This window comes from Triturus cristatus, chromosome 6 (genome assembly GCF_964204655.1).
Source record: "Triturus cristatus chromosome 6, aTriCri1.1, whole genome shotgun sequence".
Taxonomy (NCBI): Eukaryota; Metazoa; Chordata; class Amphibia; order Caudata; family Salamandridae; genus Triturus; species Triturus cristatus.
Window position 1 is genome coordinate 883,486,665 of NC_140589.1, and position 26,841 is coordinate 883,513,505.

The 26,841-nt window shown below is 45.9% G+C and overlaps 26 non-coding genes across 26 annotated transcripts; 14 read left to right on the forward strand and 12 right to left on the reverse strand.

The window, feature by feature from the left end:
• Nucleotides 1-157: 157 nt before the first annotated feature.
• TRNAR-ACG (transfer RNA arginine (anticodon ACG)) lies at nucleotides 158-230 on the reverse strand. The gene has a single exon. It is a non-coding gene; the product is annotated as a tRNA-Arg (tRNA).
• Nucleotides 231-1,002: 772 nt separating this feature from the next.
• LOC146819491 (U6 spliceosomal RNA) lies at nucleotides 1,003-1,109 on the forward strand. The gene has a single exon (XR_014964117.1). It is a non-coding gene; the product is annotated as a U6 spliceosomal RNA (small nuclear RNA).
• Nucleotides 1,110-2,957: 1,848 nt separating this feature from the next.
• Nucleotides 2,958-3,064, forward strand: LOC146819492 (U6 spliceosomal RNA). The gene has a single exon (XR_014964119.1). It is a non-coding gene; the product is annotated as a U6 spliceosomal RNA (small nuclear RNA).
• Nucleotides 3,065-4,070: 1,006 nt separating this feature from the next.
• TRNAR-ACG (transfer RNA arginine (anticodon ACG)) lies at nucleotides 4,071-4,143 on the reverse strand. The gene has a single exon. It is a non-coding gene; the product is annotated as a tRNA-Arg (tRNA).
• Nucleotides 4,144-4,915: 772 nt separating this feature from the next.
• On the forward strand, nucleotides 4,916-5,022 carry LOC146819494 (U6 spliceosomal RNA). Its single transcript, XR_014964120.1, has one exon. It is a non-coding gene; the product is annotated as a U6 spliceosomal RNA (small nuclear RNA).
• A 1,006-nt stretch (nucleotides 5,023-6,028) lies between these two features.
• Nucleotides 6,029-6,101, reverse strand: TRNAR-ACG (transfer RNA arginine (anticodon ACG)). Its single transcript has one exon. It is a non-coding gene; the product is annotated as a tRNA-Arg (tRNA).
• A 772-nt stretch (nucleotides 6,102-6,873) lies between these two features.
• On the forward strand, nucleotides 6,874-6,980 carry LOC146819496 (U6 spliceosomal RNA). Its single transcript, XR_014964121.1, has one exon. It is a non-coding gene; the product is annotated as a U6 spliceosomal RNA (small nuclear RNA).
• A 1,848-nt stretch (nucleotides 6,981-8,828) lies between these two features.
• On the forward strand, nucleotides 8,829-8,935 carry LOC146819497 (U6 spliceosomal RNA). Its single transcript, XR_014964122.1, has one exon. It is a non-coding gene; the product is annotated as a U6 spliceosomal RNA (small nuclear RNA).
• Nucleotides 8,936-9,941: 1,006 nt separating this feature from the next.
• On the reverse strand, nucleotides 9,942-10,014 carry TRNAR-ACG (transfer RNA arginine (anticodon ACG)). Its single transcript has one exon. It is a non-coding gene; the product is annotated as a tRNA-Arg (tRNA).
• Nucleotides 10,015-10,786: 772 nt separating this feature from the next.
• Nucleotides 10,787-10,893, forward strand: LOC146819499 (U6 spliceosomal RNA). Its single transcript, XR_014964123.1, has one exon. It is a non-coding gene; the product is annotated as a U6 spliceosomal RNA (small nuclear RNA).
• A 1,006-nt stretch (nucleotides 10,894-11,899) lies between these two features.
• Nucleotides 11,900-11,972, reverse strand: TRNAR-ACG (transfer RNA arginine (anticodon ACG)). Its single transcript has one exon. It is a non-coding gene; the product is annotated as a tRNA-Arg (tRNA).
• Nucleotides 11,973-12,744: 772 nt separating this feature from the next.
• LOC146819501 (U6 spliceosomal RNA) lies at nucleotides 12,745-12,851 on the forward strand. The gene has a single exon (XR_014964124.1). It is a non-coding gene; the product is annotated as a U6 spliceosomal RNA (small nuclear RNA).
• A 1,007-nt stretch (nucleotides 12,852-13,858) lies between these two features.
• Nucleotides 13,859-13,931, reverse strand: TRNAR-ACG (transfer RNA arginine (anticodon ACG)). The gene has a single exon. It is a non-coding gene; the product is annotated as a tRNA-Arg (tRNA).
• A 772-nt stretch (nucleotides 13,932-14,703) lies between these two features.
• LOC146819503 (U6 spliceosomal RNA) lies at nucleotides 14,704-14,810 on the forward strand. The gene has a single exon (XR_014964125.1). It is a non-coding gene; the product is annotated as a U6 spliceosomal RNA (small nuclear RNA).
• A 1,006-nt stretch (nucleotides 14,811-15,816) lies between these two features.
• TRNAR-ACG (transfer RNA arginine (anticodon ACG)) lies at nucleotides 15,817-15,889 on the reverse strand. The gene has a single exon. It is a non-coding gene; the product is annotated as a tRNA-Arg (tRNA).
• A 772-nt stretch (nucleotides 15,890-16,661) lies between these two features.
• On the forward strand, nucleotides 16,662-16,768 carry LOC146819505 (U6 spliceosomal RNA). Its single transcript, XR_014964126.1, has one exon. It is a non-coding gene; the product is annotated as a U6 spliceosomal RNA (small nuclear RNA).
• A 1,006-nt stretch (nucleotides 16,769-17,774) lies between these two features.
• Nucleotides 17,775-17,847, reverse strand: TRNAR-ACG (transfer RNA arginine (anticodon ACG)). The gene has a single exon. It is a non-coding gene; the product is annotated as a tRNA-Arg (tRNA).
• Nucleotides 17,848-18,619: 772 nt separating this feature from the next.
• On the forward strand, nucleotides 18,620-18,726 carry LOC146819507 (U6 spliceosomal RNA). Its single transcript, XR_014964127.1, has one exon. It is a non-coding gene; the product is annotated as a U6 spliceosomal RNA (small nuclear RNA).
• A 1,006-nt stretch (nucleotides 18,727-19,732) lies between these two features.
• Nucleotides 19,733-19,805, reverse strand: TRNAR-ACG (transfer RNA arginine (anticodon ACG)). The gene has a single exon. It is a non-coding gene; the product is annotated as a tRNA-Arg (tRNA).
• A 772-nt stretch (nucleotides 19,806-20,577) lies between these two features.
• LOC146819509 (U6 spliceosomal RNA) lies at nucleotides 20,578-20,684 on the forward strand. The gene has a single exon (XR_014964128.1). It is a non-coding gene; the product is annotated as a U6 spliceosomal RNA (small nuclear RNA).
• A 1,007-nt stretch (nucleotides 20,685-21,691) lies between these two features.
• Nucleotides 21,692-21,764, reverse strand: TRNAR-ACG (transfer RNA arginine (anticodon ACG)). Its single transcript has one exon. It is a non-coding gene; the product is annotated as a tRNA-Arg (tRNA).
• A 772-nt stretch (nucleotides 21,765-22,536) lies between these two features.
• Nucleotides 22,537-22,643, forward strand: LOC146819511 (U6 spliceosomal RNA). Its single transcript, XR_014964130.1, has one exon. It is a non-coding gene; the product is annotated as a U6 spliceosomal RNA (small nuclear RNA).
• A 1,006-nt stretch (nucleotides 22,644-23,649) lies between these two features.
• On the reverse strand, nucleotides 23,650-23,722 carry TRNAR-ACG (transfer RNA arginine (anticodon ACG)). Its single transcript has one exon. It is a non-coding gene; the product is annotated as a tRNA-Arg (tRNA).
• A 772-nt stretch (nucleotides 23,723-24,494) lies between these two features.
• On the forward strand, nucleotides 24,495-24,601 carry LOC146819513 (U6 spliceosomal RNA). The gene has a single exon (XR_014964131.1). It is a non-coding gene; the product is annotated as a U6 spliceosomal RNA (small nuclear RNA).
• A 1,006-nt stretch (nucleotides 24,602-25,607) lies between these two features.
• TRNAR-ACG (transfer RNA arginine (anticodon ACG)) lies at nucleotides 25,608-25,680 on the reverse strand. The gene has a single exon. It is a non-coding gene; the product is annotated as a tRNA-Arg (tRNA).
• A 772-nt stretch (nucleotides 25,681-26,452) lies between these two features.
• On the forward strand, nucleotides 26,453-26,559 carry LOC146819515 (U6 spliceosomal RNA). The gene has a single exon (XR_014964132.1). It is a non-coding gene; the product is annotated as a U6 spliceosomal RNA (small nuclear RNA).
• The last annotated feature ends 282 nt before the right edge of the window (nucleotides 26,560-26,841 follow it).

Sequence of the window (26,841 nt, forward strand, 5' to 3'; positions counted from 1 at the left end):
AAATGGGAAACTTTTAACTAGCCGTGGTCCTATTACTGCAGCCCTACCATGGAACGACTGCTGGATGAGTCCTGCTCGAGAAGATTGAACCTACAACAAGTCTGAGGTAAATAAGAATTCCACAGGAATACCATAAAACAGGGACCTATGACCCTTTCGAGCCAGATAGGAGTCGAACCTACAATCTTCTGATCCGTAGTCAGACGCGTTATCCATTGCGCCACTGGCCCCATGTAGGATTACCCATACTTTTGTCCTTAAGAGGACCAGAAGTTGTGTGTGTGTGTGTGTGTGTGTTTTAAAACACCATTCCATCAACCTTTTTAGCCACGTTTACTGCTCACAACCAGAAGACACAAGTAAACCCACCTGACCTCCTGAAATTCTGTTCTGTCAGGTGTTCCTAACTTATACAAAGGACTTTAGGAGGACGAAGGACCTAAAAGTCAGGGGAAATGGTCCTAGGTCCAAGGAAATGTTTTAGATCAGCCTCAGTTTCTTAAATATTCTGCATTAACATCATCAGTTCCACGTCTGTGTGGAGCTGATCTTGAGGACTCCTTAATCAGCAGGCGGGTACAACAATAAAGTGTTTAATATTACAATACAGGCGAAAATTCAGACACCTTGTCATAGGCTCACCTTGTCCAGGGACCCAAGCATGCTGCCTTTCACCTCTCAGAGCCCTTCACCTAACCTACTGTGCAGCTGTCTCACCTTTAATATCACTGTTCCACAGGCAGCATGATGTCACAATGTTCCTTGTCAGTAGCCTGAACCATGAGCCTTTGCAACCCTGGCATAATCTACATACTTCCAATTGGTGAAGTCTTGGACCACAAATGCAGTGAAGAATAATGGATTGTTACTCTTCATGCATTTTTGCCCATTGGCTCAGATTTGAATGCTTACTGGCCATACGAGCATCTCTGCCAGGCCACCCTATGTCTAGAGACCGTAGATTTAGAGAGTTTATAAACATTGTAGGTTCATCAATGAAGTGTGCTCGCTTCGGCGGCACATATACTAAAATTGGAACGATACAGAGAAGATTAGCATGGCCCCTGCGCAAGGATGACACGCAAATTCGTGAAGCGTTCCATATTTTTACCAGCTTTCAGGAGAGAAATGTTCTATGTTTTCAAGACTAATTGAAATAATAAAGCAGGTTCCAGTGCTTTCCTCCTAATATCTATTTTTCAATTTGTCTCTCCTCAACATTTTTAATGTATTTACCTCGCAGTAATGAAGGTGCACTCTATGGCCAGCTGCATTTAGCAAGGAAGCCTGCAGGACTTCTGGGACTTTTCTTTCCCTTCTTCAGCCTCCCTGTCATTATTCTTCACAACCCCCAAATCTATACTGCTGCCAGCGATGCGTTGCTTTGTGGGAAGCAAGAGAAAGAGAAGGGGAGGGCCTATGCAAATGATGGCCTCAGGGCTGTCTGGGAGTCCCTTTTCAGCAGTACTGTTAAAATCCGCCTTGCAACCAGATTGGTCGGGTAAGCTGAAAAACACCAGGCATGATTGGGCACCAGGTCCTCTAGGCCCTTGGAGGACATATCGGCGCTGCATCCCTCAGTTTCTGAGGTCCAAGAAATGTTCACGCTCCACCCTAATAGAGAGGTCTTGGCCGATCGTGGCCGATCGGGGCAGAAGGGAGCAGGGCAAGATGCTCATGATCCTGCTCTAATAATGAACTGCCTTCCTCTCTCCTTACCTGTGGTTCTGCCTGGCTGCTTGGTTCCAGTTGTAGGCCTACATCCCACAGGCAATTTGCTTGTCCCTCTCACACATGTAAATGGGTCAGCACTCAAGTGCACACACCTGCCTGCACCCACAGACCCTCTCACACACACTTTTCTCAACAAGATTTTTTCCTAGTTTAGAGACTCAGAGACCCATGTTGAAATACAAAAGCAGCACACCACATGACGGCCTTCACATAGAATCCAGCAGCAAATGGGAAACTTTTAACTAGCCGTGGTCCTATTACTGCAGCCCTACCATGGAACGACTGCTGGATGAGTCCTGCTCGAGAATATTGAACCTACAACAAGTCTGAGGTAAATAAGAATTCCACAGGAATACCATAAAACAGGGACCTATGACCCTTTCGAGCCAGATAGGAGTCGAACCTACAATCTTCTGATCCGTAGTCAGACGTGTTATCCATTGCGCCACTGGCCCCATGTAGGATTACCCATACTTTTGTCCTTAAGAGGACCAGAAGTTGTGTGTGTGTGTGTGTGTTTTAAAACACCATTCCATCAACCTTTTTAGCCACGTTTACTGCTCACAACCAGAAGACACAAGTAAACCCACCTGACCTCCTGAAATTCTGTTCTGTCAGGTGTTCCTAACTTATATAAAGGACTTTAGGAGGACGAAGGACCTAAAAGTCAGGGGAAATGGTCCTAGGTCCAAGGAAATGTTTTAGATCAGCCTCAGTTTCTTAAATATTCTGCATTAACATCATCAGTTCCACGTCTGTGTGGAGCTGATCTTGAGGACTCCTTAATCAGCAGGCGGGTACAACAATAAAGTGTTTAATATTACAATACAGGCGAAAATTCAGACACCTTGTCATAGGCTTACCTTGTCCAGGGACCCAAGCATGCTGCCTTTCACCTCTCAGAGCCCTTCACCTAACCTACTGTGCAGCTGTCTCACCTTTAATATCACTGTTCCACAGGCAGCATGATGTCACAATGTTCCTTGTCAGTAGCCTGAACCATGAGCCTTTGCAACCCTGGCATAATCTACATACTTCCAATTGGTGAAGTCTTGGACCACAAATGCAGTGAAGAATAATGGATTGTTACTCTTCATGCATTTTTGCCCATTGGCTCAGATTTGAATGCTTACTGGCCATACGAGCATCTCTGCCAGGCCACCCTATGTCTAGAGACCGTAGATTTAGAGAGTTTATAAACATTGTAGGTTCATCAATGAAGTGTGCTCGCTTCGGCGGCACATATACTAAAATTGGAACGATACAGAGAAGATTAGCATGGCCCCTGCGCAAGGATGACACGCAAATTCGTGAAGCGTTCCATATTTTTACCAGCTTTCAGGAGAGAAATGTTCTATGTTTTCAAGACTAATTGAAATAATAAAGCAGGTTCCAGTGCTTTCCTCCTAATATCTATTTTTCAATTTGTCTCTCCTCAACATTTTTAATGTATTTACCTCGCAGTAATGAAGGTGCACTCTATGGCCAGCTGCATTTAGCAAGGAAGCCTGCAGGACTTCTGGGACTTTTCTTTCCCTTCTTCAGCCTCCCTGTCATTATTCTTCACAACCCCCAAATCTATACTGCTGCCAGCGATGCGTTGCTTTGTGGGAAGCAAGAGAAAGAGAAGGGGAGGGCCTATGCAAATGATGGCCTCAGGGCTGTCTGGGAGTCCCTTTTCAGCAGTACTGTTAAAATCCGCCTTGCAACCAGATTGGTCGGGTAAGCTGAAAAACACCAGGCATGATTGGGCACCAGGTCCTCTAGGCCCTTGGAGGACATATCGGCGCTGCATCCCTCAGTTTCTGAGGTCCAAGAAATGTTCACCCTCCACCCTAATAGAGAGGTCTTGGCCGATCGTGGCCGATCGGGCAGAAGGGAGCAGGGCAAGATGCTCATGATCCTGCTCTAATAATGAACTGCCTTCCTCTCTCCTTACCTGTGGTTCTGCCTGGCTGCTTGGTTCCAGTTGTAGGCCTACATCCCACAGGCAATTTGCTTGTCCCTCTCACACATGTAAATGGGTCAGCACTCAAGTGCACACACCTGCCTGCACCCACAGACCCTCTCACACACACTTTTCTCAACAAGATTTTTTCCTAGTTTAGAGACTCAGAGACCCATGTTGAAATACAAAAGCAGCACACCACATGACGGCCTTCACATAGAATCCAGCAGCAAATGGGAAACTTTTAACTAGCCGTGGTCCTATTACTGCAGCCCTACCATGGAACGACTGCTGGATGAGTCCTGCTCGAGAAGATTGAACCTACAACAAGTCTGAGGTAAATAAGAATTCCACAGGAATACCATAAAACAGGGACCTATGACCCTTTCGAGCCAGATAGGAGTCGAACCTACAATCTTCTGATCCGTAGTCAGACGCGTTATCCATTGCGCCACTGGCCCCATGTAGGATTACCCATACTTTTGTCCTTAAGAGGACCAGAAGTTGTGTGTGTGTGTGTGTGTGTGTTTTAAAACACCATTCCATCAACCTTTTTAGCCACGTTTACTGCTCACAACCAGAAGACACAAGTAAACCCACCTGACCTCCTGAAATTCTGTTCTGTCAGGTGTTCCTAACTTATATAAAGGACTTTAGGAGGACGAAGGACCTAAAAGTCAGGGGAAATGGTCCTAGGTCCAAGGAAATGTTTTAGATCAGCCTCAGTTTCTTAAATATTCTGCATTAACATCATCAGTTCCACGTCTGTGTGGAGCTGATCTTGAGGACTCCTTAATCAGCAGGCGGGTACAACAATAAAGTGTTTAATATTACAATACAGGCGAAAATTCAGACACCTTGTCATAGGCTCACCTTGTCCAGGGACCCAAGCATGCTGCCTTTCACCTCTCAGAGCCCTTCACCTAACCTACTGTGCAGCTGTCTCACCTTTAATATCACTGTTCCACAGGCAGCATGATGTCACAATGTTCCTTGTCAGTAGCCTGAACCATGAGCCTTTGCAACCCTGGCATAATCTACATACTTCCAATTGGTGAAGTCTTGGACCACAAATGCAGTGAAGAATAATGGATTGTTACTCTTCATGCATTTTTGCCCATTGGCTCAGATTTGAATGCTTACTGGCCATACGAGCATCTCTGCCAGGCCACCCTATGTCTAGAGACCGTAGATTTAGAGAGTTTATAAACATTGTAGGTTCATCAATGAAGTGTGCTCGCTTCGGCGGCACATATACTAAAATTGGAACGATACAGAGAAGATTAGCATGGCCCCTGCGCAAGGATGACACGCAAATTCGTGAAGCGTTCCATATTTTTACCAGCTTTCAGGAGAGAAATGTTCTATGTTTTCAAGACTAATTGAAATAATAAAGCAGGTTCCAGTGCTTTCCTCCTAATATCTATTTTTCAATTTGTCTCTCCTCAACATTTTTAATGTATTTACCTCGCAGTAATGAAGGTGCACTCTATGGCCAGCTGCATTTAGCAAGGAAGCCTGCAGGACTTCTGGGACTTTTCTTTCCCTTCTTCAGCCTCCCTGTCATTATTCTTCACAACCCCCAAATCTATACTGCTGCCAGCGATGCGTTGCTTTGTGGGAAGCAAGAGAAAGAGAAGGGGAGGGCCTATGCAAATGATGGCCTCAGGGCTGTCTGGGAGTCCCTTTTCAGCAGTACTGTTAAAATCCGCCTTGCAACCAGATTGGTCGGGTAAGCTGAAAAACACCAGGCATGATTGGGCACCAGGTCCTCTAGGCCCTTGGAGGACATATCGGCGCTGCATCCCTCAGTTTCTGAGGTCCAAGAAATGTTCACCCTCCACCCTAATAGAGAGGTCTTGGCCGATCATGGCCGATCGGGCAGAAGGGAGCAGGGCAAGATGCTCATGATCCTGCTCTAATAATGAACTGCCTTCCTCTCTCCTTACCTGTGGTTCTGCCTGGCTGCTTGGTTCCAGTTGTAGGCCTACATCCCACAGGCAATTTGCTTGTCCCTCTCACACATGTAAATGGGTCAGCACTCAAGTGCACACACCTGCCTGCACCCACAGACCCTCTCACACACACTTTTCTCAACAAGATTTTTTCCTAGTTTAGAGACTCAGAGACCCATGTTGAAATACAAAAGCAGCACACCACATGACGGCCTTCACATAGAATCCAGCAGCAAATGGGAAACTTTTAACTAGCCGTGGTCCTATTACTGCAGCCCTACCATGGAACGACTGCTGGATGAGTCCTGCTCGAGAAGATTGAACCTACAACAAGTCTGAGGTAAATAAGAATTCCACAGGAATACCATAAAACAGGGACCTATGACCCTTTCGAGCCAGATAGGAGTCGAACCTACAATCTTCTGATCCGTAGTCAGACGCGTTATCCATTGCGCCACTGGCCCCATGTAGGATTACCCATACTTTTGTCCTTAAGAGGACCAGAAGTTGTGTGTGTGTGTGTGTGTGTGTTTTAAAACACCATTCCATCAACCTTTTTAGCCACGTTTACTGCTCACAACCAGAAGACACAAGTAAACCCACCTGACCTCCTGAAATTCTGTTCTGTCAGGTGTTCCTAACTTATACAAAGGACTTTAGGAGGACGAAGGACCTAAAAGTCAGGGGAAATGGTCCTAGGTCCAAGGAAATGTTTTAGATCAGCCTCAGTTTCTTAAATATTCTGCATTAACATCATCAGTTCCACGTCTGTGTGGAGCTGATCTTGAGGACTCCTTAATCAGCAGGCGGGTACAACAATAAAGTGTTTAATATTACAATACAGGCGAAAATTCAGACACCTTGTCATAGGCTCACCTTGTCCAGGGACCCAAGCATGCTGCCTTTCACCTCTCAGAGCCCTTCACCTAACCTACTGTGCAGCTGTCTCACCTTTAATATCACTGTTCCACAGGCAGCATGATGTCACAATGTTCCTTGTCAGTAGCCTGAACCATGAGCCTTTGCAACCCTGGCATAATCTACATACTTCCAATTGGTGAAGTCTTGGACCACAAATGCAGTGAAGAATAATGGATTGTTACTCTTCATGCATTTTTGCCCATTGGCTCAGATTTGAATGCTTACTGGCCATACGAGCATCTCTGCCAGGCCACCCTATGTCTAGAGACCGTAGATTTAGAGAGTTTATAAACATTGTAGGTTCATCAATGAAGTGTGCTCGCTTCGGCGGCACATATACTAAAATTGGAACGATACAGAGAAGATTAGCATGGCCCCTGCGCAAGGATGACACGCAAATTCGTGAAGCGTTCCATATTTTTACCAGCTTTCAGGAGAGAAATGTTCTATGTTTTCAAGACTAATTGAAATAATAAAGCAGGTTCCAGTGCTTTCCTCCTAATATCTATTTTTCAATTTGTCTCTCCTCAACATTTTTAATGTATTTACCTCGCAGTAATGAAGGTGCACTCTATGGCCAGCTGCATTTAGCAAGGAAGCCTGCAGGACTTCTGGGACTTTTCTTTCCCTTCTTCAGCCTCCCTGTCATTATTCTTCACAACCCCCAAATCTATACTGCTGCCAGCGATGCGTTGCTTTGTGGGAAGCAAGAGAAAGAGAAGGGGAGGGCCTATGCAAATGATGGCCTCAGGGCTGTCTGGGAGTCCCTTTTCAGCAGTACTGTTAAAATCCGCCTTGCAACCAGATTGGTCGGGTAAGCTGAAAAACACCAGGCATGATTGGGCACCAGGTCCTCTAGGCCCTTGGAGGACATATCGGCGCTGCATCCCTCAGTTTCTGAGGTCCAAGAAATGTTCACGCTCCACCCTAATAGAGAGGTCTTGGCCGATCGTGGCCGATCGGGGCAGAAGGGAGCAGGGCAAGATGCTCATGATCCTGCTCTAATAATGAACTGCCTTCCTCTCTCCTTACCTGTGGTTCTGCCTGGCTGCTTGGTTCCAGTTGTAGGCCTACATCCCACAGGCAATTTGCTTGTCCCTCTCACACATGTAAATGGGTCAGCACTCAAGTGCACACACCTGCCTGCACCCACAGACCCTCTCACACACACTTTTCTCAACAAGATTTTTTCCTAGTTTAGAGACTCAGAGACCCATGTTGAAATACAAAAGCAGCACACCACATGACGGCCTTCACATAGAATCCAGCAGCAAATGGGAAACTTTTAACTAGCCGTGGTCCTATTACTGCAGCCCTACCATGGAACGACTGCTGGATGAGTCCTGCTCGAGAATATTGAACCTACAACAAGTCTGAGGTAAATAAGAATTCCACAGGAATACCATAAAACAGGGACCTATGACCCTTTCGAGCCAGATAGGAGTCGAACCTACAATCTTCTGATCCGTAGTCAGACGTGTTATCCATTGCGCCACTGGCCCCATGTAGGATTACCCATACTTTTGTCCTTAAGAGGACCAGAAGTTGTGTGTGTGTGTGTGTGTTTTAAAACACCATTCCATCAACCTTTTTAGCCACGTTTACTGCTCACAACCAGAAGACACAAGTAAACCCACCTGACCTCCTGAAATTCTGTTCTGTCAGGTGTTCCTAACTTATATAAAGGACTTTAGGAGGACGAAGGACCTAAAAGTCAGGGGAAATGGTCCTAGGTCCAAGGAAATGTTTTAGATCAGCCTCAGTTTCTTAAATATTCTGCATTAACATCATCAGTTCCACGTCTGTGTGGAGCTGATCTTGAGGACTCCTTAATCAGCAGGCGGGTACAACAATAAAGTGTTTAATATTACAATACAGGCGAAAATTCAGACACCTTGTCATAGGCTTACCTTGTCCAGGGACCCAAGCATGCTGCCTTTCACCTCTCAGAGCCCTTCACCTAACCTACTGTGCAGCTGTCTCACCTTTAATATCACTGTTCCACAGGCAGCATGATGTCACAATGTTCCTTGTCAGTAGCCTGAACCATGAGCCTTTGCAACCCTGGCATAATCTACATACTTCCAATTGGTGAAGTCTTGGACCACAAATGCAGTGAAGAATAATGGATTGTTACTCTTCATGCATTTTTGCCCATTGGCTCAGATTTGAATGCTTACTGGCCATACGAGCATCTCTGCCAGGCCACCCTATGTCTAGAGACCGTAGATTTAGAGAGTTTATAAACATTGTAGGTTCATCAATGAAGTGTGCTCGCTTCGGCGGCACATATACTAAAATTGGAACGATACAGAGAAGATTAGCATGGCCCCTGCGCAAGGATGACACGCAAATTCGTGAAGCGTTCCATATTTTTACCAGCTTTCAGGAGAGAAATGTTCTATGTTTTCAAGACTAATTGAAATAATAAAGCAGGTTCCAGTGCTTTCCTCCTAATATCTATTTTTCAATTTGTCTCTCCTCAACATTTTTAATGTATTTACCTCGCAGTAATGAAGGTGCACTCTATGGCCAGCTGCATTTAGCAAGGAAGCCTGCAGGACTTCTGGGACTTTTCTTTCCCTTCTTCAGCCTCCCTGTCATTATTCTTCACAACCCCCAAATCTATACTGCTGCCAGCGATGCGTTGCTTTGTGGGAAGCAAGAGAAAGAGAAGGGGAGGGCCTATGCAAATGATGGCCTCAGGGCTGTCTGGGAGTCCCTTTTCAGCAGTACTGTTAAAATCCGCCTTGCAACCAGATTGGTCGGGTAAGCTGAAAAACACCAGGCATGATTGGGCACCAGGTCCTCTAGGCCCTTGGAGGACATATCGGCGCTGCATCCCTCAGTTTCTGAGGTCCAAGAAATGTTCACCCTCCACCCTAATAGAGAGGTCTTGGCCGATCGTGGCCGATCGGGCAGAAGGGAGCAGGGCAAGATGCTCATGATCCTGCTCTAATAATGAACTGCCTTCCTCTCTCCTTACCTGTGGTTCTGCCTGGCTGCTTGGTTCCAGTTGTAGGCCTACATCCCACAGGCAATTTGCTTGTCCCTCTCACACATGTAAATGGGTCAGCACTCAAGTGCACACACCTGCCTGCACCCACAGACCCTCTCACACACACTTTTCTCAACAAGATTTTTTCCTAGTTTAGAGACTCAGAGACCCATGTTGAAATACAAAAGCAGCACACCACATGACGGCCTTCACATAGAATCCAGCAGCAAATGGGAAACTTTTAACTAGCCGTGGTCCTATTACTGCAGCCCTACCATGGAACGACTGCTGGATGAGTCCTGCTCGAGAAGATTGAACCTACAACAAGTCTGAGGTAAATAAGAATTCCACAGGAATACCATAAAACAGGGACCTATGACCCTTTCGAGCCAGATAGGAGTCGAACCTACAATCTTCTGATCCGTAGTCAGACGCGTTATCCATTGCGCCACTGGCCCCATGTAGGATTACCCATACTTTTGTCCTTAAGAGGACCAGAAGTTGTGTGTGTGTGTGTGTGTGTGTTTTAAAACACCATTCCATCAACCTTTTTAGCCACGTTTACTGCTCACAACCAGAAGACACAAGTAAACCCACCTGACCTCCTGAAATTCTGTTCTGTCAGGTGTTCCTAACTTATATAAAGGACTTTAGGAGGACGAAGGACCTAAAAGTCAGGGGAAATGGTCCTAGGTCCAAGGAAATGTTTTAGATCAGCCTCAGTTTCTTAAATATTCTGCATTAACATCATCAGTTCCACGTCTGTGTGGAGCTGATCTTGAGGACTCCTTAATCAGCAGGCGGGTACAACAATAAAGTGTTTAATATTACAATACAGGCGAAAATTCAGACACCTTGTCATAGGCTCACCTTGTCCAGGGACCCAAGCATGCTGCCTTTCACCTCTCAGAGCCCTTCACCTAACCTACTGTGCAGCTGTCTCACCTTTAATATCACTGTTCCACAGGCAGCATGATGTCACAATGTTCCTTGTCAGTAGCCTGAACCATGAGCCTTTGCAACCCTGGCATAATCTACATACTTCCAATTGGTGAAGTCTTGGACCACAAATGCAGTGAAGAATAATGGATTGTTACTCTTCATGCATTTTTGCCCATTGGCTCAGATTTGAATGCTTACTGGCCATACGAGCATCTCTGCCAGGCCACCCTATGTCTAGAGACCGTAGATTTAGAGAGTTTATAAACATTGTAGGTTCATCAATGAAGTGTGCTCGCTTCGGCGGCACATATACTAAAATTGGAACGATACAGAGAAGATTAGCATGGCCCCTGCGCAAGGATGACACGCAAATTCGTGAAGCGTTCCATATTTTTACCAGCTTTCAGGAGAGAAATGTTCTATGTTTTCAAGACTAATTGAAATAATAAAGCAGGTTCCAGTGCTTTCCTCCTAATATCTATTTTTCAATTTGTCTCTCCTCAACATTTTTAATGTATTTACCTCGCAGTAATGAAGGTGCACTCTATGGCCAGCTGCATTTAGCAAGGAAGCCTGCAGGACTTCTGGGACTTTTCTTTCCCTTCTTCAGCCTCCCTGTCATTATTCTTCACAACCCCCAAATCTATACTGCTGCCAGCGATGCGTTGCTTTGTGGGAAGCAAGAGAAAGAGAAGGGGAGGGCCTATGCAAATGATGGCCTCAGGGCTGTCTGGGAGTCCCTTTTCAGCAGTACTGTTAAAATCCGCCTTGCAACCAGATTGGTCGGGTAAGCTGAAAAACACCAGGCATGATTGGGCACCAGGTCCTCTAGGCCCTTGGAGGACATATCGGCGCTGCATCCCTCAGTTTCTGAGGTCCAAGAAATGTTCACCCTCCACCCTAATAGAGAGGTCTTGGCCGATCATGGCCGATCGGGCAGAAGGGAGCAGGGCAAGATGCTCATGATCCTGCTCTAATAATGAACTGCCTTCCTCTCTCCTTACCTGTGGTTCTGCCTGGCTGCTTGGTTCCAGTTGTAGGCCTACATCCCACAGGCAATTTGCTTGTCCCTCTCACACATGTAAATGGGTCAGCACTCAAGTGCACACACCTGCCTGCACCCACAGACCCTCTCACACACACTTTTCTCAACAAGATTTTTTCCTAGTTTAGAGACTCAGAGACCCATGTTGAAATACAAAAGCAGCACACCACATGACGGCCTTCACATAGAATCCAGCAGCAAATGGGAAACTTTTAACTAGCCGTGGTCCTATTACTGCAGCCCTACCATGGAACGACTGCTGGATGAGTCCTGCTCGAGAAGATTGAACCTACAACAAGTCTGAGGTAAATAAGAATTCCACAGGAATACCATAAAACAGGGACCTATGACCCTTTCGAGCCAGATAGGAGTCGAACCTACAATCTTCTGATCCGTAGTCAGACGCGTTATCCATTGCGCCACTGGCCCCATGTAGGATTACCCATACTTTTGTCCTTAAGAGGACCAGAAGTTGTGTGTGTGTGTGTGTGTGTGTTTTAAAACACCATTCCATCAACCTTTTTAGCCACGTTTACTGCTCACAACCAGAAGACACAAGTAAACCCACCTGACCTCCTGAAATTCTGTTCTGTCAGGTGTTCCTAACTTATACAAAGGACTTTAGGAGGACGAAGGACCTAAAAGTCAGGGGAAATGGTCCTAGGTCCAAGGAAATGTTTTAGATCAGCCTCAGTTTCTTAAATATTCTGCATTAACATCATCAGTTCCACGTCTGTGTGGAGCTGATCTTGAGGACTCCTTAATCAGCAGGCGGGTACAACAATAAAGTGTTTAATATTACAATACAGGCGAAAATTCAGACACCTTGTCATAGGCTCACCTTGTCCAGGGACCCAAGCATGCTGCCTTTCACCTCTCAGAGCCCTTCACCTAACCTACTGTGCAGCTGTCTCACCTTTAATATCACTGTTCCACAGGCAGCATGATGTCACAATGTTCCTTGTCAGTAGCCTGAACCATGAGCCTTTGCAACCCTGGCATAATCTACATACTTCCAATTGGTGAAGTCTTGGACCACAAATGCAGTGAAGAATAATGGATTGTTACTCTTCATGCATTTTTGCCCATTGGCTCAGATTTGAATGCTTACTGGCCATACGAGCATCTCTGCCAGGCCACCCTATGTCTAGAGACCGTAGATTTAGAGAGTTTATAAACATTGTAGGTTCATCAATGAAGTGTGCTCGCTTCGGCGGCACATATACTAAAATTGGAACGATACAGAGAAGATTAGCATGGCCCCTGCGCAAGGATGACACGCAAATTCGTGAAGCGTTCCATATTTTTACCAGCTTTCAGGAGAGAAATGTTCTATGTTTTCAAGACTAATTGAAATAATAAAGCAGGTTCCAGTGCTTTCCTCCTAATATCTATTTTTCAATTTGTCTCTCCTCAACATTTTTAATGTATTTACCTCGCAGTAATGAAGGTGCACTCTATGGCCAGCTGCATTTAGCAAGGAAGCCTGCAGGACTTCTGGGACTTTTCTTTCCCTTCTTCAGCCTCCCTGTCATTATTCTTCACAACCCCCAAATCTATACTGCTGCCAGCGATGCGTTGCTTTGTGGGAAGCAAGAGAAAGAGAAGGGGAGGGCCTATGCAAATGATGGCCTCAGGGCTGTCTGGGAGTCCCTTTTCAGCAGTACTGTTAAAATCCGCCTTGCAACCAGATTGGTCGGGTAAGCTGAAAAACACCAGGCATGATTGGGCACCAGGTCCTCTAGGCCCTTGGAGGACATATCGGCGCTGCATCCCTCAGTTTCTGAGGTCCAAGAAATGTTCACGCTCCACCCTAATAGAGAGGTCTTGGCCGATCGTGGCCGATCGGGGCAGAAGGGAGCAGGGCAAGATGCTCATGATCCTGCTCTAATAATGAACTGCCTTCCTCTCTCCTTACCTGTGGTTCTGCCTGGCTGCTTGGTTCCAGTTGTAGGCCTACATCCCACAGGCAATTTGCTTGTCCCTCTCACACATGTAAATGGGTCAGCACTCAAGTGCACACACCTGCCTGCACCCACAGACCCTCTCACACACACTTTTCTCAACAAGATTTTTTCCTAGTTTAGAGACTCAGAGACCCATGTTGAAATACAAAAGCAGCACACCACATGACGGCCTTCACATAGAATCCAGCAGCAAATGGGAAACTTTTAACTAGCCGTGGTCCTATTACTGCAGCCCTACCATGGAACGACTGCTGGATGAGTCCTGCTCGAGAATATTGAACCTACAACAAGTCTGAGGTAAATAAGAATTCCACAGGAATACCATAAAACAGGGACCTATGACCCTTTCGAGCCAGATAGGAGTCGAACCTACAATCTTCTGATCCGTAGTCAGACGCGTTATCCATTGCGCCACTGGCCCCATGTAGGATTACCCATACTTTTGTCCTTAAGAGGACCAGAAGTTGTGTGTGTGTGTGTGTGTGTGTTTTAAAACACCATTCCATCAACCTTTTTAGCCACGTTTACTGCTCACAACCAGAAGACACAAGTAAACCCACCTGACCTCCTGAAATTCTGTTCTGTCAGGTGTTCCTAACTTATATAAAGGACTTTAGGAGGACGAAGGACCTAAAAGTCAGGGGAAATGGTCCTAGGTCCAAGGAAATGTTTTAGATCAGCCTCAGTTTCTTAAATATTCTGCATTAACATCATCAGTTCCACGTCTGTGTGGAGCTGATCTTGAGGACTCCTTAATCAGCAGGCGGGTACAACAATAAAGTGTTTAATATTACAATACAGGCGAAAATTCAGACACCTTGTCATAGGCTTACCTTGTCCAGGGACCCAAGCATGCTGCCTTTCACCTCTCAGAGCCCTTCACCTAACCTACTGTGCAGCTGTCTCACCTTTAATATCACTGTTCCACAGGCAGCATGATGTCACAATGTTCCTTGTCAGTAGCCTGAACCATGAGCCTTTGCAACCCTGGCATAATCTACATACTTCCAATTGGTGAAGTCTTGGACCACAAATGCAGTGAAGAATAATGGATTGTTACTCTTCATGCATTTTTGCCCATTGGCTCAGATTTGAATGCTTACTGGCCATACGAGCATCTCTGCCAGGCCACCCTATGTCTAGAGACCGTAGATTTAGAGAGTTTATAAACATTGTAGGTTCATCAATGAAGTGTGCTCGCTTCGGCGGCACATATACTAAAATTGGAACGATACAGAGAAGATTAGCATGGCCCCTGCGCAAGGATGACACGCAAATTCGTGAAGCGTTCCATATTTTTACCAGCTTTCAGGAGAGAAATGTTCTATGTTTTCAAGACTAATTGAAATAATAAAGCAGGTTCCAGTGCTTTCCTCCTAATATCTATTTTTCAATTTGTCTCTCCTCAACATTTTTAATGTATTTACCTCGCAGTAATGAAGGTGCACTCTATGGCCAGCTGCATTTAGCAAGGAAGCCTGCAGGACTTCTGGGACTTTTCTTTCCCTTCTTCAGCCTCCCTGTCATTATTCTTCACAACCCCCAAATCTATACTGCTGCCAGCGATGCGTTGCTTTGTGGGAAGCAAGAGAAAGAGAAGGGGAGGGCCTATGCAAATGATGGCCTCAGGGCTGTCTGGGAGTCCCTTTTCAGCAGTACTGTTAAAATCCGCCTTGCAACCAGATTGGTCGGGTAAGCTGAAAAACACCAGGCATGATTGGGCACCAGGTCCTCTAGGCCCTTGGAGGACATATCGGCGCTGCATCCCTCAGTTTCTGAGGTCCAAGAAATGTTCACCCTCCACCCTAATAGAGAGGTCTTGGCCGATCGTGGCCGATCGGGCAGAAGGGAGCAGGGCAAGATGCTCATGATCCTGCTCTAATAATGAACTGCCTTCCTCTCTCCTTACCTGTGGTTCTGCCTGGCTGCTTGGTTCCAGTTGTAGGCCTACATCCCACAGGCAATTTGCTTGTCCCTCTCACACATGTAAATGGGTCAGCACTCAAGTGCACACACCTGCCTGCACCCACAGACCCTCTCACACACACTTTTCTCAACAAGATTTTTTCCTAGTTTAGAGACTCAGAGACCCATGTTGAAATACAAAAGCAGCACACCACATGACGGCCTTCACATAGAATCCAGCAGCAAATGGGAAACTTTTAACTAGCCGTGGTCCTATTACTGCAGCCCTACCATGGAACGACTGCTGGATGAGTCCTGCTCGAGAAGATTGAACCTACAACAAGTCTGAGGTAAATAAGAATTCCACAGGAATACCATAAAACAGGGACCTATGACCCTTTCGAGCCAGATAGGAGTCGAACCTACAATCTTCTGATCCGTAGTCAGACGCGTTATCCATTGCGCCACTGGCCCCATGTAGGATTACCCATACTTTTGTCCTTAAGAGGACCAGAAGTTGTGTGTGTGTGTGTGTGTGTGTTTTAAAACACCATTCCATCAACCTTTTTAGCCACGTTTACTGCTCACAACCAGAAGACACAAGTAAACCCACCTGACCTCCTGAAATTCTGTTCTGTCAGGTGTTCCTAACTTATACAAAGGACTTTAGGAGGACGAAGGACCTAAAAGTCAGGGGAAATGGTCCTAGGTCCAAGGAAATGTTTTAGATCAGCCTCAGTTTCTTAAATATTCTGCATTAACATCATCAGTTCCACGTCTGTGTGGAGCTGATCTTGAGGACTCCTTAATCAGCAGGCGGGTACAACAATAAAGTGTTTAATATTACAATACAGGCGAAAATTCAGACACCTTGTCATAGGCTCACCTTGTCCAGGGACCCAAGCATGCTGCCTTTCACCTCTCAGAGCCCTTCACCTAACCTACTGTGCAGCTGTCTCACCTTTAATATCACTGTTCCACAGGCAGCATGATGTCACAATGTTCCTTGTCAGTAGCCTGAACCATGAGCCTTTGCAACCCTGGCATAATCTACATACTTCCAATTGGTGAAGTCTTGGACCACAAATGCAGTGAAGAATAATGGATTGTTACTCTTCATGCATTTTTGCCCATTGGCTCAGATTTGAATGCTTACTGGCCATACGAGCATCTCTGCCAGGCCACCCTATGTCTAGAGACCGTAGATTTAGAGAGTTTATAAACATTGTAGGTTCATCAATGAAGTGTGCTCGCTTCGGCGGCACATATACTAAAATTGGAACGATACAGAGAAGATTAGCATGGCCCCTGCGCAAGGATGACACGCAAATTCGTGAAGCGTTCCATATTTTTACCAGCTTTCAGGAGAGAAATGTTCTATGTTTTCAAGACTAATTGAAATAATAAAGCAGGTTCCAGTGCTTTCCTCCTAATATCTATTTTTCAATTTGTCTCTCCTCAACATTTTTAATGTATTTACCTCGCAGTAATGAAGGTGCACTCTATGGCCAGCTGCATTTAGCAAGGAAGCCTGCAGGACTTCTGGGACTTTTCTTTCCCTTCTTCAGCCTCCCTGTCATTATTCTTCACAACCCCCAAATCTATACTGCTGCCAGCGATGCGTTGCTTTGTGGGAAGCAAGAGAAAGAGAAGGGGAGGGCCTATGCAAATGATGGCCTCACGGCTGTCTGGGAGTCCCTTTTCAGCAGTACTGTTAAAATCCGCCTTGCAACCAGATTGGTCGGGTAAGCTGAAAAACACCAGGCATGATTGGGCACCAGGTCCTCTAGGCCCTTGGAGGACATATCGGCGCTGCATCCCTCAGTTTCTGAGGTCCAAGAAATGTTCACCCTCCACCCTAATAGAGAGGTCTTGGCCGATCGTGGCCGATCGGGCAGAAGGGAGCAGGGCAAGATGCTCATGATCCTGCTCTAATAATGAACTGCCTTCCTCTCTCCTTACCTGTGGTTCTGCCTGGCTGCTTGGTTCCAGTTGTAGGCCTACATCCCACAGGCAATTTGCTTGTCCCTCTCACACATGTAAATGGGTCAGCACTCAAGTGCACACACCTGCCTGCACCCACAGACCCTCTCACACACACTTTTCTCAACAAGATTTTTTCCTAGTTTAGAGACTCAGAGACCCATGTTGAAATACAAAAGCAGCACACCACATGACGGCCTTCACATAGAATCCAGCAGCAAATGGGAAACTTTTAACTAGCCGTGGTCCTATTACTGCAGCCCTACCATGGAACGACTGCTGGATGAGTCCTGCTCGAGAAGATTGAACCTACAACAAGTCTGAGGTAAATAAGAATTCCACAGGAATACCATAAAACAGGGACCTATGACCCTTTCGAGCCAGATAGGAGTCGAACCTACAATCTTCTGATCCGTAGTCAGACGCGTTATCCATTGCGCCACTGGCCCCATGTAGGATTACCCATACTTTTGTCCTTAAGAGGACCAGAAGTTGTGTGTGTGTGTGTGTGTGTGTTTTAAAACACCATTCCATCAACCTTTTTAGCCACGTTTACTGCTCACAACCAGAAGACACAAGTAAACCCACCTGACCTCCTGAAATTCTGTTCTGTCAGGTGTTCCTAACTTATACAAAGGACTTTAGGAGGACGAAGGACCTAAAAGTCAGGGGAAATGGTCCTAGGTCCAAGGAAATGTTTTAGATCAGCCTCAGTTTCTTAAATATTCTGCATTAACATCATCAGTTCCACGTCTGTGTGGAGCTGATCTTGAGGACTCCTTAATCAGCAGGCGGGTACAACAATAAAGTGTTTAATATTACAATACAGGCGAAAATTCAGACACCTTGTCATAGGCTCACCTTGTCCAGGGACCCAAGCATGCTGCCTTTCACCTCTCAGAGCCCTTCACCTAACCTACTGTGCAGCTGTCTCACCTTTAATATCACTGTTCCACAGGCAGCATGATGTCACAATGTTCCTTGTCAGTAGCCTGAACCATGAGCCTTTGCAACCCTGGCATAATCTACATACTTCCAATTGGTGAAGTCTTGGACCACAAATGCAGTGAAGAATAATGGATTGTTACTCTTCATGCATTTTTGCCCATTGGCTCAGATTTGAATGCTTACTGGCCATACGAGCATCTCTGCCAGGCCACCCTATGTCTAGAGACCGTAGATTTAGAGAGTTTATAAACATTGTAGGTTCATCAATGAAGTGTGCTCGCTTCGGCGGCACATATACTAAAATTGGAACGATACAGAGAAGATTAGCATGGCCCCTGCGCAAGGATGACACGCAAATTCGTGAAGCGTTCCATATTTTTACCAGCTTTCAGGAGAGAAATGTTCTATGTTTTCAAGACTAATTGAAATAATAAAGCAGGTTCCAGTGCTTTCCTCCTAATATCTATTTTTCAATTTGTCTCTCCTCAACATTTTTAATGTATTTACCTCGCAGTAATGAAGGTGCACTCTATGGCCAGCTGCATTTAGCAAGGAAGCCTGCAGGACTTCTGGGACTTTTCTTTCCCTTCTTCAGCCTCCCTGTCATTATTCTTCACAACCCCCAAATCTATACTGCTGCCAGCGATGCGTTGCTTTGTGGGAAGCAAGAGAAAGAGAAGGGGAGGGCCTATGCAAATGATGGCCTCAGGGCTGTCTGGGAGTCCCTTTTCAGCAGTACTGTTAAAATCCGCCTTGCAACCAGATTGGTCGGGTAAGCTGAAAAACACCAGGCATGATTGGGCACCAGGTCCTCTAGGCCCTTGGAGGACATATCGGCGCTGCATCCCTCAGTTTCTGAGGTCCAAGAAATGTTCACCCTCCACCCTAATAGAGAGGTCTTGGCCGATCGTGGCCGATCGGGCAGAAGGGAGCAGGGCAAGATGCTCATGATCCTGCTCTAATAATGAACTGCCTTCCTCTCTCCTTACCTGTGGTTCTGCCTGGCTGCTTGGTTCCAGTTGTAGGCCTACATCCCACAGGCAATTTGCTTGTCCCTCTCACACATGTAAATGGGTCAGCACTCAAGTGCACACACCTGCCTGCACCCACAGACCCTCTCACACACACTTTTCTCAACAAGATTTTTTCCTAGTTTAGAGACTCAGAGACCCATGTTGAAATACAAAAGCAGCACACCACATGACGGCCTTCACATAGAATCCAGCAGCAAATGGGAAACTTTTAACTAGCCGTGGTCCTATTACTGCAGCCCTACCATGGAACGACTGCTGGATGAGTCCTGCTCGAGAAGATTGAACCTACAACAAGTCTGAGGTAAATAAGAATTCCACAGGAATACCATAAAACAGGGACCTATGACCCTTTCGAGCCAGATAGGAGTCGAACCTACAATCTTCTGATCCGTAGTCAGACGCGTTATCCATTGCGCCACTGGCCCCATGTAGGATTACCCATACTTTTGTCCTTAAGAGGACCAGAAGTTGTGTGTGTGTGTGTGTGTGTGTTTTAAAACACCATTCCATCAACCTTTTTAGCCACGTTTACTGCTCACAACCAGAAGACACAAGTAAACCCACCTGACCTCCTGAAATTCTGTTCTGTCAGGTGTTCCTAACTTATACAAAGGACTTTAGGAGGACGAAGGACCTAAAAGTCAGGGGAAATGGTCCTAGGTCCAAGGAAATGTTTTAGATCAGCCTCAGTTTCTTAAATATTCTGCATTAACATCATCAGTTCCACGTCTGTGTGGAGCTGATCTTGAGGACTCCTTAATCAGCAGGCGGGTACAACAATAAAGTGTTTAATATTACAATACAGGCGAAAATTCAGACACCTTGTCATAGGCTCACCTTGTCCAGGGACCCAAGCATGCTGCCTTTCACCTCTCAGAGCCCTTCACCTAACCTACTGTGCAGCTGTCTCACCTTTAATATCACTGTTCCACAGGCAGCATGATGTCACAATGTTCCTTGTCAGTAGCCTGAACCATGAGCCTTTGCAACCCTGGCATAATCTACATACTTCCAATTGGTGAAGTCTTGGACCACAAATGCAGTGAAGAATAATGGATTGTTACTCTTCATGCATTTTTGCCCATTGGCTCAGATTTGAATGCTTACTGGCCATACGAGCATCTCTGCCAGGCCACCCTATGTCTAGAGACCGTAGATTTAGAGAGTTTATAAACATTGTAGGTTCATCAATGAAGTGTGCTCGCTTCGGCGGCACATATACTAAAATTGGAACGATACAGAGAAGATTAGCATGGCCCCTGCGCAAGGATGACACGCAAATTCGTGAAGCGTTCCATATTTTTACCAGCTTTCAGGAGAGAAATGTTCTATGTTTTCAAGACTAATTGTAATAATAAAGCAGGTTCCAGTGCTTTCCTCCTAATATCTATTTTTCAATTTGTCTCTCCTCAACATTTTTAATGTATTTACCTCGCAGTAATGAAGGTGCACTCTATGGCCAGCTGCATTTAGCAAGGAAGCCTGCAGGACTTCTGGGACTTTTCTTTCCCTTCTTCAGCCTCCCTGTCATTATTCTTCACAACCCCCAAATCTATACTGCTGCCAGCGATGCGTTGCTTTGTGGGAAGCAAGAGAAAGAGAAGGGGAGGGCCTATGCAAATGATGGCCTCAGGGCTGTCTGGGAGTCCCTTTTCAGCAGTACTGTTAAAATCCGCCTTGCAACCAGATTGGTCGGGTAAGCTGAAAAACACCAGGCATGATTGGGCACCAGGTCCTCTAGGCCCTTGGAGGACATATCGGCGCTGCATCCCTCAGTTTCTGAGGTCCAAGAAATGTTCACCCTCCACCCTAATAGAGAGGTCTTGGCCGATCGTGGCCGATCGGGGCAGAAGGGAGCAGGGCAAGATGCTCATGATCCTGCTCTAATAATGAACTGCCTTCCTCTCTCCTTACCTGTGGTTCTGCCTGGCTGCTTGGTTCCAGTTGTAGGCCTACATCCCACAGGCAATTTGCTTGTCCCTCTCACACATGTAAATGGGTCAGCACTCAAGTGCACACACCTGCCTGCACCCACAGACCCTCTCACACACACTTTTCTCAACAAGATTTTTTCCTAGTTTAGAGACTCAGAGACCCATGTTGAAATACAAAAGCAGCACACCACATGACGGCCTTCACATAGAATCCAGCAGCAAATGGGAAACTTTTAACTAGCCGTGGTCCTATTACTGCAGCCCTACCATGGAACGACTGCTGGATGAGTCCTGCTCGAGAATATTGAACCTACAACAAGTCTGAGGTAAATAAGAATTCCACAGGAATACCATAAAACAGGGACCTATGACCCTTTCGAGCCAGATAGGAGTCGAACCTACAATCTTCTGATCCGTAGTCAGACGCGTTATCCATTGCGCCACTGGCCCCATGTAGGATTACCCATACTTTTGTCCTTAAGAGGACCAGAAGTTGTGTGTGTGTGTGTGTGTGTGTTTTAAAACACCATTCCATCAACCTTTTTAGCCACGTTTACTGCTCACAACCAGAAGACACAAGTAAACCCACCTGACCTCCTGAAATTCTGTTCTGTCAGGTGTTCCTAACTTATACAAAGGACTTTAGGAGGACGAAGGACCTAAAAGTCAGGGGAAATGGTCCTAGGTCCAAGGAAATGTTTTAGATCAGCCTCAGTTTCTTAAATATTCTGCATTAACATCATCAGTTCCACGTCTGTGTGGAGCTGATCTTGAGGACTCCTTAATCAGCAGGCGGGTACAACAATAAAGTGTTTAATATTACAATACAGGCGAAAATTCAGACACCTTGTCATAGGCTCACCTTGTCCAGGGACCCAAGCATGCTGCCTTTCACCTCTCAGAGCCCTTCACCTAACCTACTGTGCAGCTGTCTCACCTTTAATATCACTGTTCCACAGGCAGCATGATGTCACAATGTTCCTTGTCAGTAGCCTGAACCATGAGCCTTTGCAACCCTGGCATAATCTACATACTTCCAATTGGTGAAGTCCTGGACCACAAATGCAGTGAAGAATAATGGATTGTTACTCTTCATGCATTTTTGCCCATTGGCTCGGATTTGAATGCTTACTGGCCATACGAGCATCTCTGCCAGGCCACCCTATGTCTAGAGACCGTAGATTTAGAGAGTTTATAAACATTGTAGGTTCATCAATGAAGTGTGCTCGCTTCGGCGGCACATATACTAAAATTGGAACGATACAGAGAAGATTAGCATGGCCCCTGCGCAAGGATGACACGCAAATTCGTGAAGCGTTCCATATTTTTACCAGCTTTCAGGAGAGAAATGTTCTATGTTTTCAAGACTAATTGAAATAATAAAGCAGGTTCCAGTGCTTTCCTCCTAATATCTATTTTTCAATTTGTCTCTCCTCAACATTTTTAATGTATTTACCTCGCAGTAATGAAGGTGCACTCTATGGCCAGCTGCATTTAGCAAGGAAGCCTGCAGGACTTCTGGGACTTTTCTTTCCCTTCTTCAGCCTCCCTGTCATTATTCTTCACAACCCCCAAATCTATACTGCTGCCAGCGATGCGTTGCTTTGTGGGAAGCAAGAGAAAGAGAAGGGGAGGGCCTATGCAAATGATGGCCTCACGGCTGTCTGGGAGTCCCTTTTCAGCAGTACTGTTAAAATCCGCCTTGCAACCAGATTGGTCGGGTAAGCTGAAAAACACCAGGCATGATTGGGCACCAGGTCCTCTAGGCCCTTGGAGGACATATCGGCGCTGCATCCCTCAGTTTCTGAGGTCCAAGAAATGTTCACCCTCCACCCTAATAGAGAGGTCTTGGCCGATCGTGGCCGATCGGGCAAAAGGGAGCAGGGCAAGATGCTCATGATCCTGCTCTAATAATGAACTGCCTTCCTCTCTCCTTACCTGTGGTTCTGCCTGGCTGCTTGGTTCCAGTTGTAGGCCTACATCCCACAGGCAATTTGCTTGTCCCTCTCACACATGTAAATGGGTCAGCACTCAAGTGCACACACCTGCCTGCACCCACAGACCCTCTCACACACACTTTTCTCAACAAGATTTTTTCCTAGTTTAGAGACTCAGAGACCCATGTTGAAATACAAAAGCAGCACACCACATGACGGCCTTCACATAGAATCCAGCAGCAAATGGGAAACTTTTAACTAGCCGTGGTCCTATTACTGCAGCCCTACCATGGAACGACTGCTGGATGAGTCCTGCTCGAGAAGATTGAACCTACAACAAGTCTGAGGTAAATAAGAATTCCACAGGAATACCATAAAACAGGGACCTATGACCCTTTCGAGCCAGATAGGAGTCGAACCTACAATCTTCTGATCCGTAGTCAGACGCGTTATCCATTGCGCCACTGGCCCCATGTAGGATTACCCATACTTTTGTCCTTAAGAGGACCAGAAGTTGTGTGTGTGTGTGTGTGTGTGTTTTAAAACACCATTCCATCAACCTTTTTAGCCACGTTTACTGCTCACAACCAGAAGACACAAGTAAACCCACCTGACCTCCTGAAATTCTGTTCTGTCAGGTGTTCCTAACTTATACAAAGGACTTTAGGAGGACGAAGGACCTAAAAGTCAGGGGAAATGGTCCTAGGTCCAAGGAAATGTTTTAGATCAGCCTCAGTTTCTTAAATATTCTGCATTAACATCATCAGTTCCACGTCTGTGTGGAGCTGATCTTGAGGACTCCTTAATCAGCAGGCGGGTACAACAATAAAGTGTTTAATATTACAATACAGGCGAAAATTCAGACACCTTGTCATAGGCTCACCTTGTCCAGGGACCCAAGCATGCTGCCTTTCACCTCTCAGAGCCCTTCACCTAACCTACTGTGCAGCTGTCTCACCTTTAATATCACTGTTCCACAGGCAGCATGATGTCACAATGTTCCTTGTCAGTAGCCTGAACCATGAGCCTTTGCAACCCTGGCATAATCTACATACTTCCAATTGGTGAAGTCTTGGACCACAAATGCAGTGAAGAATAATGGATTGTTACTCTTCATGCATTTTTGCCCATTGGCTCAGATTTGAATGCTTACTGGCCATACGAGCATCTCTGCCAGGCCACCCTATGTCTAGAGACCGTAGATTTAGAGAGTTTATAAACATTGTAGGTTCATCAATGAAGTGTGCTCGCTTCGGCGGCACATATACTAAAATTGGAACGATACAGAGAAGATTAGCATGGCCCCTGCGCAAGGATGACACGCAAATTCGTGAAGCGTTCCATATTTTTACCAGCTTTCAGGAGAGAAATGTTCTATGTTTTCAAGACTAATTGAAATAATAAAGCAGGTTCCAGTGCTTTCCTCCTAATATCTATTTTTCAATTTGTCTCTCCTCAACATTTTTAATGTATTTACCTCGCAGTAATGAAGGTGCACTCTATGGCCAGCTGCATTTAGCAAGGAAGCCTGCAGGACTTCTGGGACTTTTCTTTCCCTTCTTCAGCCTCCCTGTCATTATTCTTCACAACCCCCAAATCTATACTGCTGCCAGCGATGCGTTGCTTTGTGGGAAGCAAGAGAAAGAGAAGGGGAGGGCCTATGCAAATGATGGCCTCAGGGCTGTCTGGGAGTCCCTTTTCAGCAGTACTGTTAAAATCCGCCTTGCAACCAGATTGGTCGGGTAAGCTGAAAAACACCAGGCATGATTGGGCACCAGGTCCTCTAGGCCCTTGGAGGACATATCGGCGCTGCATCCCTCAGTTTCTGAGGTCCAAGAAATGTTCACCCTCCACCCTAATAGAGAGGTCTTGGCCGATCGTGGCCGATCGGGCAGAAGGGAGCAGGGCAAGATGCTCATGATCCTGCTCTAATAATGAACTGCCTTCCTCTCTCCTTACCTGTGGTTCTGCCTGGCTGCTTGGTTCCAGTTGTAGGCCTACATCCCACAGGCAATTTGCTTGTCCCTCTCACACATGTAAATGGGTCAGCACTCAAGTGCACACACCTGCCTGCACCCACAGACCCTCTCACACACACTTTTCTCAACAAGATTTTTTCCTAGTTTAGAGACTCAGAGACCCATGTTGAAATACAAAAGCAGCACACCACATGACGGCCTTCACATAGAATCCAGCAGCAAATGGGAAACTTTTAACTAGCCGTGGTCCTATTACTGCAGCCCTACCATGGAACGACTGCTGGATGAGTCCTGCTCGAGAATATTGAACCTACAACAAGTCTGAGGTAAATAAGAATTCCACAGGAATACCATAAAACAGGGACCTATGACCCTTTCGAGCCAGATAGGAGTCGAACCTACAATCTTCTGATCCGTAGTCAGACGCGTTATCCATTGCGCCACTGGCCCCATGTAGGATTACCCATACTTTTGTCCTTAAGAGGACCAGAAGTTGTGTGTGTGTGTGTGTGTGTGTTTTAAAACACCATTCCATCAACCTTTTTAGCCACGTTTACTGCTCACAACCAGAAGACACAAGTAAACCCACCTGACCTCCTGAAATTCTGTTCTGTCAGGTGTTCCTAACTTATACAAAGGACTTTAGGAGGACGAAGGACCTAAAAGTCAGGGGAAATGGTCCTAGGTCCAAGGAAATGTTTTAGATCAGCCTCAGTTTCTTAAATATTCTGCATTAACATCATCAGTTCCACGTCTGTGTGGAGCTGATCTTGAGGACTCCTTAATCAGCAGGCGGGTACAACAATAAAGTGTTTAATATTACAATACAGGCGAAAATTCAGACACCTTGTCATAGGCTCACCTTGTCCAGGGACCCAAGCATGCTGCCTTTCACCTCTCAGAGCCCTTCACCTAACCTACTGTGCAGCTGTCTCACCTTTAATATCACTGTTCCACAGGCAGCATGATGTCACAATGTTCCTTGTCAGTAGCCTGAACCATGAGCCTTTGCAACCCTGGCATAATCTACATACTTCCAATTGGTGAAGTCTTGGACCACAAATGCAGTGAAGAATAATGGATTGTTACTCTTCATGCATTTTTGCCCATTGGCTCAGATTTGAATGCTTACTGGCCATACGAGCATCTCTGCCAGGCCACCCTATGTCTAGAGACCGTAGATTTAGAGAGTTTATAAACATTGTAGGTTCATCAATGAAGTGTGCTCGCTTCGGCGGCACATATACTAAAATTGGAACGATACAGAGAAGATTAGCATGGCCCCTGCGCAAGGATGACACGCAAATTCGTGAAGCGTTCCATATTTTTACCAGCTTTCAGGAGAGAAATGTTCTATGTTTTCAAGACTAATTGAAATAATAAAGCAGGTTCCAGTGCTTTCCTCCTAATATCTATTTTTCAATTTGTCTCTCCTCAACATTTTTAATGTATTTACCTCGCAGTAATGAAGGTGCACTCTATGGCCAGCTGCATTTAGCAAGGAAGCCTGCAGGACTTCTGGGACTTTTCTTTCCCTTCTTCAGCCTCCCTGTCATTATTCTTCACAACCCCCAAATCTATACTGCTGCCAGCGATGCGTTGCTTTGTGGG